The following is a 13625-nucleotide window of genomic DNA, read 5'->3' as shown; positions in this document are numbered from 1 at the left end:
TAGCTCCTCACGAACCCCACCAACATCATGCGGCTCCGCCCCGGCCTCGACCAAAACTTCACAGTGATGGCACACGCCCACTTCTGCCAGCGGATCTTCCAGCTCGACGTGGGCCGCGACGGCGAGGTTGAGCGGACCGGCAAGGTTGCGAGGGCCACCGCGAAGGCCGGCAAGGTCCTCAATGGGCCTCTGTTCAAGCTGCCGATGGGGGTGGTCCCGTTGTGTAACAACTGGCGTCGGTCCAAGATCATTGCCATGATGACGGACTACAACGCGCATGGGCCCGACCCAAGCTGGAAGGAGCCGGAGGACGCCAAAGTGCAGCAGTTCTTTGACACCCTGCATGAGGGGTACGTCAACGCCGACACCGAGCGGCTGCTTGTCCAAGACACCACCCAGGCAGAGTTGGACTACATCGCCACCAGGGCGAGGGAGGCACAGCTTGCTAGGGAGGCCGGCAGCGCGGAGGAGGAGGAGCTCGCTCGGTGGGCGGCGGCCGCCAGGGGAGCCAGCAGCACCGGCACCGAGGCTCCTTTGGTTGAAGATGTGACCGGCGAGTCGTCAGAGGAGGAGGTCGAGACCGCAGACCCGACGCCACCTACGGGGAGGGGGTGAGTCCTGCGGCGGGCCAGTTCCAGCGAGCCGGTCCGGCCCGGCAGGGCTGCGCGGCCACAGCTGACCTTGGAGGGGCCCGGGCGCCACACGAGGGTCGCGGCGGCAAAGACGCCAGCGAAGGCTGCGGTGAAGAAGAAGACAGCCGCCCCTTCTTCATCTGCGCGTGTCCAGACACCACCTCCTTCTCCTCCGTTGAATGTTGATACGAAGGTTACTTTTGATTATGGATCCCTCAGCCCAAGGAGGAAGAGGAAGACAGCAGAGGAAGAGGCAGAGGACGAGTAAGTATCTGGTTCCTTTTCGTTATCTCTGCCTCCTCAATCTGCGTTGCTTGCCTTGATTTGTTTTCATCTTTGCAGGGACGGGGAGACGCTGGCTGAGAGAGCAAAGAGGGCCAAAGTCTCGGCGGGTGGCCAGCCCCCGGCTGGTACTTCCTGGGCGCCTCTGGTGATGTTGAGCAGCCCGAACAGCAGCCCCCGGCACAACCCCCAGCGCAAGTTCATCACTCTTCCCTCATCGACATGTGTCAGGGGCACGACACTTTGGCGCTGACCTTGCCAGGTATGCAGGAGGAGAGCAGCAGCAGGAGGAGCCACAGAGGGCTAATCCCAACACGCTGCCCCGAGGGGCGTCCCCGGCAAGGGCGCCAGGCACCAGGCCCACGCACATGGAGGAGGAGGAGGAGAACTTGGGCGCCGGTGGCTTTGCCTCGATGCCAAATGTTGGCGGGGAGGGGACTTCCGTTTCCCAGCCGGGTACTAGCGTAGGTAAGTCATCCGCCGTTTGTCCCTGCTTCTCTTTATTTTCGGCTCTTGGTTCTGGCCCTGCGTCATCCCCTTCTTTGGCGTCCAGATTCCTCCTTGGTGAACCCAAAGGACGTGGACGCCGTCATCGAGGATGTTGCCAAGGCCGCCGAGGCAGACGCTGAGAAGATCGCGGCCGAGTAGGCCGCCAAGGATACTGTCGAGGATGCCGCCAAGGGGCCTACCGGGGAGGCCCGCAAGGCTGCCGCTGAGGAGACCGGCAAGGGTCCTGCCGGAGAGGCCGGCGGGGCCGCTGCCGAAGAGGGGGAGGAGGTGGCTGATGACCGGCCTTCCTCTTCCGCTGCTTCCGGCTCCGGCAAGTACCTGAGGGTGAGCGACGACCTGTTCGTCCACCTTCCAGGCATGTCGAGCACTAGGGCACCCGTTGAGGGAGAGGTGTTCGAGGACGAGGTGCTTGCCGCTGCCAGGCTTGAAGTCGTCGACGAGCCGATCATTGGCGGCGATGGTTCACAGGAAGAGCGGCTCCTCCATGCCATGGGCGCCACTTCCAGAAGCTCCAGGCGCTCCACCGCGCCTGCCTGGACAAGGCTAAGTCCAGGACGGCGGTGGTGGAGAAGGTGGAGGCGGACCTCCAGAAGCGCGTTGCCGAGGCGCAAGACTGGTTCCGTGAGGCCCACAAGGAGCTCAAGGCTGCCCAGGGTGAGCAGGCCAAGCGCGACGTGGAGCTCACCATGAAGCTCGCCGACGTCGAGAAAGCTCAGGTGACGGCGAAGAACTTGGCCGCGGCCGCCGAAGCCGTTCGGACCCAGCGCGAGGCCGCGCTGAACTCCCAGGAGGAGGACCTCGTCGCACATGAGGCGAAGCTTGCCACCATGCTTCGCGGCAAGGATGCCGAGGTGGAGAAGCTTGTCTTGTAGCGGACCAGTGAGCTGGAGCAGAGGCACTCAATTCCCAAGCCCAGGTTCGCGCCGGCAAGGTGGAGGAGCTGGAGGTGGAGCGCGGCGGGCTGAAGGAGCAGGCCCTGAAGCTTTCCCAGGAGAGGGACACACTTAACAGTGCCCTGATAGAGGCGCAGGGCACGGTCGTCAGCAAGGCTGGGGAGCTCTCCGAGGCCAACAACTCCATCAAAGACCTCCAGCTGATGCTGGAGGGTCTCGAGAAGGTGCTATCGGAGGCCAAAACTCGAGAGGGGACCCTGGCCAAGGAACTGGAGGCCGAGAAGCAGTTACGGACGAACGAGGGCCTCAACTTCGCGGATCACGCGGCGGGAGAGAATTGTTGGCTCGATCGCCTCGACACCGTCGCCAACCAGACCGCCGCGCAGCTAGCCATCATGGGGATGTCGGACGCGAGGTATGTCCGGGAATGGAGCGTGAGCGCCAATTGCAGCATGACCATGTTCTTTGAGAGGGTCGTCGGTGCTCTGGAGCGGCTCCATGCCAACCGGGCGGCCTCACTAGCTGACGAGTCCCGGAGGTTTTGCCAGGGAGCCATGACCAAGGTTCTCACCAAGGTGGTGCACTGGTACCCCGACCTCGGCTTCGACACTGCGCTGGAGAGCTTGCCGGACGGTACCGACCTCGCGCCGCTCATAGAGCGCATTAAGCCCATCATCAGCCGAGTCGGCAGAATTCAGAGGGTGGAGGGCCAGCGCCGGGATTAGGCATCCCATTCTTTATCGCCGCTGCAGGTTCACAACCAAGACAATTCCTATCTCTAGTTAGAACCGCAGCAACAATTTGATGTAATATAACTCTGCAGCACTTTCAGTATTATGCATGTTATTTTCCTGTTCGATTTTCCTTTGTATGTCCTCCGTACATTACTGGGTAGGCTCGCCGGCGTGTAAACCCAAGGCGGCGTCTTGGGGACGGATCCCCATTGGCTTGCCGGGTGTGCTTGCTGCCGGGTGAACCACCTTGCTTCCCTTAGCGCGGCTACCCAAACTTTCGAGCTTGACTCGAGTCAGAGTTGGGAGCGTTGCCAGGTGCGGAAGGCTACCCCGCCACTTTCGACGCGGCCGCTTTGAGCTGTTGAGCGGACTCGAAACAGAAAAAGGGTGTTACCAATTGCGGGAGGGCCCCTTTGCGTGCAGGTCTCCCATACATAGGCCAGATCTCCGAGGACGATAACCTCATGTGTAAAAAAGGAAATAATCCAAGGCTCTGAATGACTTAGCTTTTCTATCGCCGAGCCGGCGTCGTTCCTCCAGCCGCCTTCATCTCAGAAACCGATAGCAATGAAGAACTGCTAGGCTAACTACCAGACCAGATTATCACAATTGCACCCCCTACCTGGCGCGCTAAAGATGTCGGTGTGGAACGACACCTATGGGATCACAATACTCCCTACTACGGTTGCCGGGGCGCAGGTTTGCGAGGAGAGCAGGGCTAGTAGATAGCACAAGGGTTGTTTACCCAGGTTCAGGCCGCGAGGATGCGTAAAACCCTAATCCTGCTTTGGTGGGTGTATTTCTGAGAGTTCTTGAGCTCTCAAACTAGCTGTGGTCAACGCGTGGTTCGAAAGAGCCGAATCCTTCTCTAGTACGCCACGTGCCTCCTTTTATAGTTGGAAGGGGCTACCACAGTGACACACAGGGGGTGGAGAGGCGTACAATGCTATGAGCTTATCGCTCGTATTATAGGACAAGACGCATTTAATGCATAGCTTAGGTGTCCCCTTGCTTTATTGGGGACGGGGGCGAGGCCCGTCCCGTCCGTCGCCACTCCTCTTCGCCTTAATAGGCGCCCTAGCCAGCGAGGTGCGTGGTTCCATGTAGGCAGCCAGGCAGCTGAGGTGGCGTGGTGGTGGAGCCTTCACGAAGATCTGCATGCCGCCACGCAGGCGCTCAATGAGTTGGCCTGGGAGCTGCATGTTGCCACGCAGGTGCCCGCCCAGCTGGTTGGGCTGGCAGCTGCATGGGAATGGCAGTGGAAGCTTGGTTGGCGTGGGCCTGGCAGTGGTCCCGCTGGCGTCCTTGGTGAGGGCCTTGCCGGGTGGCCCGGCAAGGGTCTTGCCGTGGCGCGCTGTCGTCCCCGGCAAGGGTCTTACCAGGGGTCTGGTATCCTTACTCGGGAAGGATGTTGCCGAGGATTGGCGTCTTCTAATCCTCATCTGATCTTGAATATGTCTTCACAAAGATCTGCATGCCACCACGGAGGTGCCTCGCGAGCCCTGGCCCCACGCGGATGATGGTGTTGGGGATCGTGGGCTCAAGGGTGGCTTGCTCTGTTGGTGTGGGGCGAGCTGTCCCGGCAAGGATCTTGCCGGGGCCGCTGAGGTTGCCCCAGCAAAGGTCTTGCCGGGGGAACCTGCTTCGTCCCTCTGCTCTTTGTGGTCTTGGCCTTGACATTGCTTTAATTGTCTTGTGCTTCGGTCTTACCTTGGATCACCTCCCCTGTTCTGCTTGGTGTTGTCATGGGCGCGGCTCTGACTGCCCGTGCACAGGTAAAGGGGTACAAAAGCTTGCCCCTATTTTTGTACACCGACAGAGTGCATGAAGCCTTGGACGAAATATACAAGATGCCACTTCATAAATTTCGTCCAGAGGCTATTATAGGTGCTACGTCACCTTATTATTGGGCTAGGCCCATGTAATTTCGAAATACTTAAGTATAGGCTGTTTTTAGAGTCCGTATGTGTGGGGAAACAAGAGTTAGTGTTAGTTTCGGACCGCTTCTCCAAGGGACACGAAATCCCCCCCCCCTCTTCCTTCATATATACAGCCCTTAGGGCGCCGTTTAGACTTTGGGTTTTGTTTAGATTAAAAGTTCGCCATAGCTGCAACTTCGCGTACTTCGTTTGTGTCCAGTGACCAGACAAGGCGTCAGAGAACCCCACCTTCATTAATAAAGCTTTCATCTTATATTCGCAATATCTAGATTGCAATCTTAGTTTCTTGCTTGTTCTTCGTTTGCTCGCAGGGAAACAGGCCCTCGTGGTCAGGTTGATCGTGTTCCGGCGTGGTCAATAACCCTCGGAAGTTAGTTTAGCGATTGCTAAGGCGCGACGTCTTGCAGGTTCGTAGTCGGATCGTCAAGGTCGACTCCCACAGAAAACGATAGCCACCATCTCATCGTAACATCGGGACACCTTTGCCTCTATCAGAGAAGGATCGGCGACCTAAGGCTCATGGACCGGAGTCTGAGACGGGTCCACGTCAGACGGAGCAGTCCTGTGGTCGGGTGAATCAGCTGGGGGTGGCGGCGAGGAAGGCATAGCAGCCTTCCTACCTCTCCCGCTACCATGTCCACCTCTAGCAGCCTTCTTTGTCCTCCCCCGACCTCTCCCATCCGAAGAAGAAGCGCCCGCTGATGCTGTCTGCATACTGTCTAGCAGCGCTCTCCGGAGGGGCTGGGGTGGAATAATGGAACCACCCCTCCCAGTAGCGCTCGCAGGAGGCTCGAGGCGCTCTGGACCCTTGCCCACCATCCAGTCAACACCTGCAATGACAAAAAGTAAACGAAATTAGTACAACATAAAAAAATTGAATATCTGACATGAATAATATGTATATAATTCAAGTGTATCATCATCATGAACATAATAAAAAATTGAATACGTCACATTACTAATATTACTCTGAATTGTCTATATATGCTCCAGGATCATTAAATGCATCATCATCATCAGTATCAGTGACGTGCTCATCTTCATCGCCAATAAATGCATCAACATGTGGAAGGCCTCCTTTATGTAATCGTTCAAGCATTGACATGTCATCTGCAGCACTAACTTCTTCGTGTTCCGGCTCTTCTTGTTCCGGCTCAGGTGTAATGTCGGATTCACTATCGTTGTCTAATTCAATGTTCTGGGGTGGAGTAGAGTGGTTCTTGAAATGTTTTTTGGAAAGACGTGTTTCTTGGAAGAATTCTCCTTCGTCATATGTGTCTTGGTTAATGTGAGGTTCATAATCCTCTTCATTGGGGGGAGGTGGTCTAACACGTGGCGGCACTTCATAAACGACATCCCAACCACTAAGATTTGGATCACTTTGACAGGCCCAAGGTAGATAGAAAACTTGGGTTGCCTGTTGAGCCGTAATATAGACATCGGGAACATCCAAATGGGTGCTTTGTTTGATTTCGACTAGCCCTATATGTTCATGAGTCATTCTAGTCTCCCTCGGCTGGAACCAATAACATCTGAAGACTACGACGTTTGGTGGGTTTTCACCATAGAATTGAAGTTCATAAATTGCTTCAACTCTTCCATAATACTCGATTTCTCCTTCACCGATAGCAGAGACACAACAATTTGTAGACTTTCGGTCGGCCATAGATAGCTCTTAGCCATAGGTACGAAAGCCATACCCGTTGATGTCCTATTTGTCAAATGAACGGACCTTATAGTCAAAACCATTAGCTACTTGTCTCAATTCGGCTTCCATAATCTCTGAATTAGCCTACAAGTTTAATACGAAAGTATTGTTGCACTAGTCGCAAATTAGCCAAAGAAATGAAATGTTCTAATGTAAATTACCGTTTTTAACCAAAAGATGAAACCGGGATACTCGCCTACTTGCTTTTCCAGAAGCTCATACTCTTCAACAGAATCCTTTTGGATCACCGCTCCATACGAGAATATGGCAACGTATCGACTACATCAAATATCCAGGAATAAGAGCAGTTCAAAGGAATTGGAAGTTGCGAAACAATGTACCGAGAACTTACTCGATGTACAGCCGCACTTCTGTTAGGTTGTTGAAGAGATACAGCGAAATGGTCCGCCATTCTTCAACATCCAACGATACTGGTTTCCAACCACTGGCTGGTGCGAGATTCCCTTTGAATAGGCTGAGGTTGGATCGACCCTTTTTAGGGTCGTCAGCATTGTACCGAGGCTTCAGATTATGCAAATGATGATTTTTGGCTTCGTAGTGTGCTGTCACGAAGTTTGCCGCCTCCTGAGTGATGAATGCCTCGGCCATCGATGCCTCACATCTACGTTTATTTTTACATTTTGCTCGAAGCGTCTTCTGCATCCTCTTAGTTGAGTAGCACCAAAGATTTTGCACGCCCCCCCCAATCTTGCCTCGGTCGGGAGATGCAAAATCAAGTGTTGCATTGGATTAAAGAAGCTTGGCGGAAAGATCATCTCTAACTTGCAGATCAACTCCAGCGCCAACTGTTCCATTTCTTCTAGGAGGCCAGGCGATAGTTCTTTCACACAAAGAACACGGAAGAAATAGCTCAGCTTTGCCAGTACTAGCCATTCATCCTCAGGGATGAAGCCACACAACATCACCGACATTATCCGCTCAATCCATATGTGCCAATCATGACTTTTTGACCAAATATTTTCAATTTTTCAAGACTCGCTCCCCTCTGTAGATTTGATGCATACCCATTGGGGAACATCAACTACATTTTCACCCACAAAATAATTTCCCTCATAGCTAGACTTCCAAGATTGAACCATTCCTTTGGCTTCGTCCAGTTTCGCTTTCCTTTCGGTTCTTGCATGTTTTGTAACGGTCTATCACATAGCTCCTCTTGATCGACTCTAGCCTTAGTATTATCCTTTGGTTTCCCCTCTATGTCGAACAATGTACCAAAAATGGCTTCAGAGATATTCTTTTCAGTGTGCATCACGTCGATGTTGTGTGGGCAAAGGAGGTCTTTGAAGTAAGGTAGATCCCAGAAGCATGTCTTGTGAGTCCAGACGTGTTCCTTATTATACCCCTTGAAATACCCTAGACGCTCTGGATCTGGCTTGAGAGCGTTTAACTGATCTAGGGTTAGTTGGCCTGTCAACACAGGTGGTGCAGAGTGTTTGACAACTCTACCTTTGATGAAGTTCTTCTTATCTTTCCTGAACTTATGGCGAGGATCTAGAAACGGTCTATGCAATTCGAAGCAAGTATACTTGTGGCCTGCCGTCAGCCAATGAAACTCAAGAGCAACCTTGCATGTGGGGCACGGGAACCTTCCATGCACACACCAGCCAACGAACAGCGCATACGCCAGCAAGTCATGCGTCGAGTAGATGTACCAGACACGCATTATGAAGTTCTGTTCGCTAATGGCGTCATATGTCTTGAACCCATTATCCCAAGCTTCTTGCAATTCGTCCTTAAGCGGCTGCATGTACACATTCATATTCTTCCCCGGATAGTTGGGCCCTGGAATTATCAACATTGGGAAAATGTTCTTTCTTTGCATAATCTGCCCTTGGGGGGGGGAGATTGAGTGGAATGAAAAACACGGGCCAACAACTATATGGCGCTGCTGCCTGACCAAACACACTGAACCTATCTGTGCTGACGACGACTCGAGGATGCCTTGGATCTGCCATTTTTTCCTTATGTAATGCATTGAAGCGCTTCCACGCTTCACCATCTGATGTGTGCACCATCATCACATTCCCATCTGCATCTAGTTCGGTTCTTTTGCCCATTTTGTGCCACGTCATCTATCTGGCCGTCTCTTCGACCATGAAAAGACGTTGAAGTCTTGGTACGATTGGCATATACCAAAGAACATTAATGGGTATTTTGGTCTGCATCTTCTCACCCATACAGTTGTCTACCACAACATACCTGGAAGACTTGCAAATGGGACAATAGTTCAAGTCCTCATACTGAAGCCTAAATAAGACACATCCTTTCTCACAGGCATGTATCTTCTCATAGGGCATCTTAAGAGCACGGAGGATTTTGTCTGTCTAGTACAGGTTTGCAGGTAGCACATGGCCTTTGGGTAGAAATCGTCTGAATATTGTCATCATCGCGTCGTAGCATTCTCTGCCCAAGTTGAATTGAGCCTTCAAAGCCATTATTTGTGAGATGGCATCTAGCTGACAAAGCATAGTGTGCTCATGGAGAGGACGTTTTGAGGACTCCAACATTTTAGTGAAGGCCTTTGCAGATTCCTCCATCTCCTCGTCCGAGTCCCGAGCATCGTCAAAGTCTTGCACCATGTCTTCCATCCCGGTCCATGCTCGTCGGTGGGACGTCGAACCACCTCGGCTTTAGCACGTTGGGCAGACTCACCATGAAATGTCTAGACCGTGTAACCAGGCGTAAAACCAAACTTCTGCAGGTCTTTACTCATTTCAAGCTCATCCCTCTTATTATAGTTGTTGCACCAGACATAGGGGCACCAGCTTAATTTCTGGCCATTTGCAAATGCGGCTCTAACAAACCCCTTGGTTTTTGTTAACCATTCCTCGGTCCAAACTTTCTGTCTAGTGTAACTGGTGTACATCCACACATGATCACTCATATTGACTTCCTACTGGACACACAAGAAATATATACATAATTAAGCAAACCATATCCATCAGCTAATGGAGTTTGTCAGTTTATTACGTCCATGCAACCTACACGCTAATAGGTAAAGATAGGTCCTAATCCCACCCGAGTATGTGTAGATTAGGTTTGTTTTCCCATGCTCTGCTCCAGATCCGACGCAAAATTTTGGTAGAACCTCCTCGCTGTTCTCCTGGTACACGTCTCGGCAATAAGCAAAGATGATGTGTACCCGGAGAACAACAGGGAGGCACTGACAAAATTCTGCATCGGATCCGGAGCAGAGCATATGGGAAAAAGAACCCAATCTACACATACTTGGGTTGTCCATGGATAATGTTGGACAATTCGAAAGAATCACGATTATAAATATGCAAATGCATGCATATTTATAGATGTAACCCTTTCAAATGGGAGACGCATAGTGGTTACGCATATTGATAATTGACACCTATAGCTAGCAAGTTTCATCGGCACGAAGACCGGAATAGAGCAAATGAAGGGGGGAGGAGGAGATGTCATTTGTGCTCACCAACGAATGCAGGGGCGGAGCTCGTCGATCGCACAGGGAGGTCGTCAAACACCACACCCTTGCAGCGACAAAACAACTGCACATTTAAATCAACCCAATCAACACAATATATATATGATGTTTTGCATAACAAAATCGAAGAATATATGATCTAACTCATAATTCACAAATATATGACCCCGTCGGGGTCAGGGTCGGGGTGTGGTGTTAGGGTGTCGGGGTGTTGGGGTTGGGGTCGGGGTGTGGTGTCAAGGTGTCGGGTGTCGGGGGTCGGGGTGTTGTGCCGGGGTGTCGGGGTCGGGGTCGAGGTCGGGGTGTGGTGTCAAGGTGTCGGGGTGTCTTTTTCTTCTTCTTCTTCTTCCTCTTTTTTCTCTTTCTTCCTTTTCATCTTCTCTTATTCTTCTTTTCTTCGTCTTCTTCTTCTTCTTCTTTTCTTCTTCTTCTTCTTCTCCTCCTACTCTTCCTCCCTCCTCTTCCTCCTCTTCCTCTTCTTCTTCTTCTTCTTCTAAACTAAAACTAAAACTAATCTAAAATAAACTAAAATAAACTAAACTAAAACTAAAACTAAACTGAAACTAAAACTAAACTAAAACTAAAACTACAACTATAACCAAAACAGAAACTAAACTTAAAAAGGGGGAGGTGCTCACCTGCAGGGGATCGCGGTGGAGGAGGCGCGGGTCAGCCGGTGGATGGGAGGGCGGCCGCTGGAGGAGGCGGCGGCCCAGTGGAGGGGAAGGCCGACAGCCGCGGCAGGACAGGGTGGGGACAGCGACGCAAGGGAGGAGGCGGGGCGGCTGGACGGCCGCGGCGCGGCTAGCCGACATGGAAGGGGCGGCGGGGGCGCGGTGGAGGTTGGGGCGCCGTAGGGGAGGGGTGCGGGGCGGCCGGCTACGATGGACGGGGTCGGCGGCGGTGGTGCGGGTGTGTATCGGGGATGGCAACACAGGGGAGGGGCAGGGGAGCGGACTGATGTGGAAGGGGCGGCGGGGCACGGTGGAGGTCGTGGCACCACAGGGGAGGGGTGCGGGGCGGTCGTGGCACCACGCTGACTCTTTGCCGTCCGTTTATTTTAAGTGGACGGCAAAGGACCTCTTTGTCGTCAGCCAGCCGACGGCAAAGAGCTGGCTGATGGAAAATCTCCTATTTCCAGTTATCTCTACTTTGTTGCATCACCCTTTCCTCTTCAAGGGAAACACCAATGCAAGGTCAAGAAGTAGCAATCATCTAACCATATCTAGAGATTCGTCGACACAACTTGTTGCCAAATGATCTTCAGCGTGTGAAAGGCATCAAGATTCCAAGTGATGTATGGATTTTGCAAAACCGACATGCGGCGATGTGGTTCATGCCAATAGCAAATATGCACAACTTGATTTGTAGTGATATCTAGACTGAGCCATGTATCCAGCTGTTGTAGCATCACCCTCTTTTGTTTGATATTATGTACTGTAGTTAGGTTGAAGGATAGATACCTTTCTGGGATCAAGTGCATCCTAACTCAGCTGCGTAGCATGTACCGATAATGATGATGGAGATGTTGCGCAGAAGCCTTATATATCAATTAGGCTTCAAGTGTGTACTTGTTGGTGGAAGTGTTGTCAAATGGGAATTATATTTTGTATTACACATGTAGCCTACAAAGTCTGTCGCACAGCCTTGTAACTTCGTACTCCATTTCTAAATTTGTACTAGTACTAGTAGTCCTCTATACCGTATATTGTGCTACACGTACTACTACCTCCCTCCTGTTTTATTGGTCCCCTTCATAATTTGTGTCACAATTTGACCATAAATTTAACTAACTAAATGTTAATGCATGTCACAAAAAATTATATAGTTGGATTTGTATTTTAACATAGTTTCCAATGGTATAACTTTGGGTGACATGCATTGACATTTTGCTAGTTAAACCTATGGCTAAAATGTGACACTAAATACGATTAGTAAGTAGTATAGTAGTATTAGTATACGTCAGTCAAATTATTCATCATGTCCTCACATTTAATTGACGTGACAACACGCTGCGTGTGAGGTGACACAGGAGTCCCGGCGGCGTGTTCGGTTGACCAAAGTGAGCCTCAACCCTCTCGTAGTACAACAACACACTCCCATCCTGTACAAAATCACTCTCCCATTCTCTCCTGGTCTCCCCGCCTCCAATCTGCCACCTTGTTCCGATCCATTTGGTACGATGAGCGATGAGCTACTGGAGCTGCTATACTTCATTGCAAGTAGTCAAAAGGAAGACGCTGAAAAATTCATATCAACAAGGATGCGCTTCAAGCTAGTCGGATGAAGGAAGGAACCAACGAGGCCACTCCTATGAGTATTCGTCCCGTCGCCCTGTATGATGATTTCGATCTTTATGGGGGTTTTCAAGTCTGTAGAGTCTGCATGTAGTAATGAAGACAATACCCTAGTTTGTTCGGGTATTGCGGACTTCAGATTTGGAGTACCAATTATCTATCAAAATCTTTCATCATTTACTTAAAACAGTTGATTGGTCATACATTGAGTACCATTTAACAGGAATTAACTGATGCAAGTCCAAGAAGGATTGGTCGGTGCTGCCAGCTGGCGTCAAGTTCGATCCCACGGATCAGGAGATGATCGAGCACCTTGAAGCCAAAGTGAGTGCTAACAGCACAAGATCTCACCCTCTCATCAATTTGTTCATACCAACCATCGGCAGTGAGCACGGCATATGATACACCCATCTTGAGAAACTTCCAGGTGAGACACCAATCGACTGTCTACTTGCACAAACATATTCCTTTGTTTATACCTCTATTTTTCTTTTTAGACGTAGACCTAGTGAAGCAATTACAATTTGACAGTTAATAAAAAGTGAAGCAAGTGACTGCAACATGCCAAAGATGTTATGAAAATGCCAACTACGTACCCTAAAACTTGTATTCGCCAATACTGCAGGTATCACACTGAGTGGCCTAAGCAAGCATTTCTTCCAGTGCAACTCCAGGGTGTTCAAAAGGAGTACGCGAGCGCGTCGCAAGATACAGTCGGAGTGCGTCATGCACGCGATATGGCACAAGACGGGCAATAGCTTGCTGGTGATGGTCAACGCCCGACAGATGGGCAGCAAAAAGGTTCGGGTGCTGCACACCAACAAGAACTTTGACTAGCAGAGGACTAACTGGGTGATGCACCATTACCACCTCGGGGAGCCCGAGAAAGAGAAGGAGCAGGAGCTGGTCGTCTGCAAGATTTTCTACCAGACCAACACTAGGGCCAGGACTAAAAAGATTATAAGTTAGTTTGGTATTGGTATACTTGTACTAAACCGGCCTAGATTCAAAGCTCTTTGCCGTCCGCTGGCCGACGACATAGCTGGCTACATGGCAACTTCTCAGTGCTGGTCGAGCTGAGGTCTTTGTCGTCTGTCAGCAGACGGCAAGGAGCTTTGCCTCTTTGTCGTCCGCTGGCAGACGGCAAAGCATGC

General features: G+C 51.3%; 1 pseudogene; it reads left to right on the top strand.

Moving 5' to 3' along the window:
* Positions 1-10854: 10854 nt before the first annotated feature.
* LOC125532829 lies at positions 10855-13401 on the top strand (annotated as a pseudogene).
* The last annotated feature ends 224 nt before the right edge of the window (positions 13402-13625 follow it).

Source organism: Triticum urartu, chromosome 1 (assembly GCF_003073215.2).
Source record: "Triticum urartu cultivar G1812 chromosome 1, Tu2.1, whole genome shotgun sequence".
Lineage (NCBI taxonomy): Eukaryota > Viridiplantae > Streptophyta > Magnoliopsida > Poales > Poaceae > Triticum > Triticum urartu.
The sequence above is the reverse complement of the archived record's forward strand: the minus strand, read 5'-3'. Positions and strand labels throughout refer to the sequence as shown.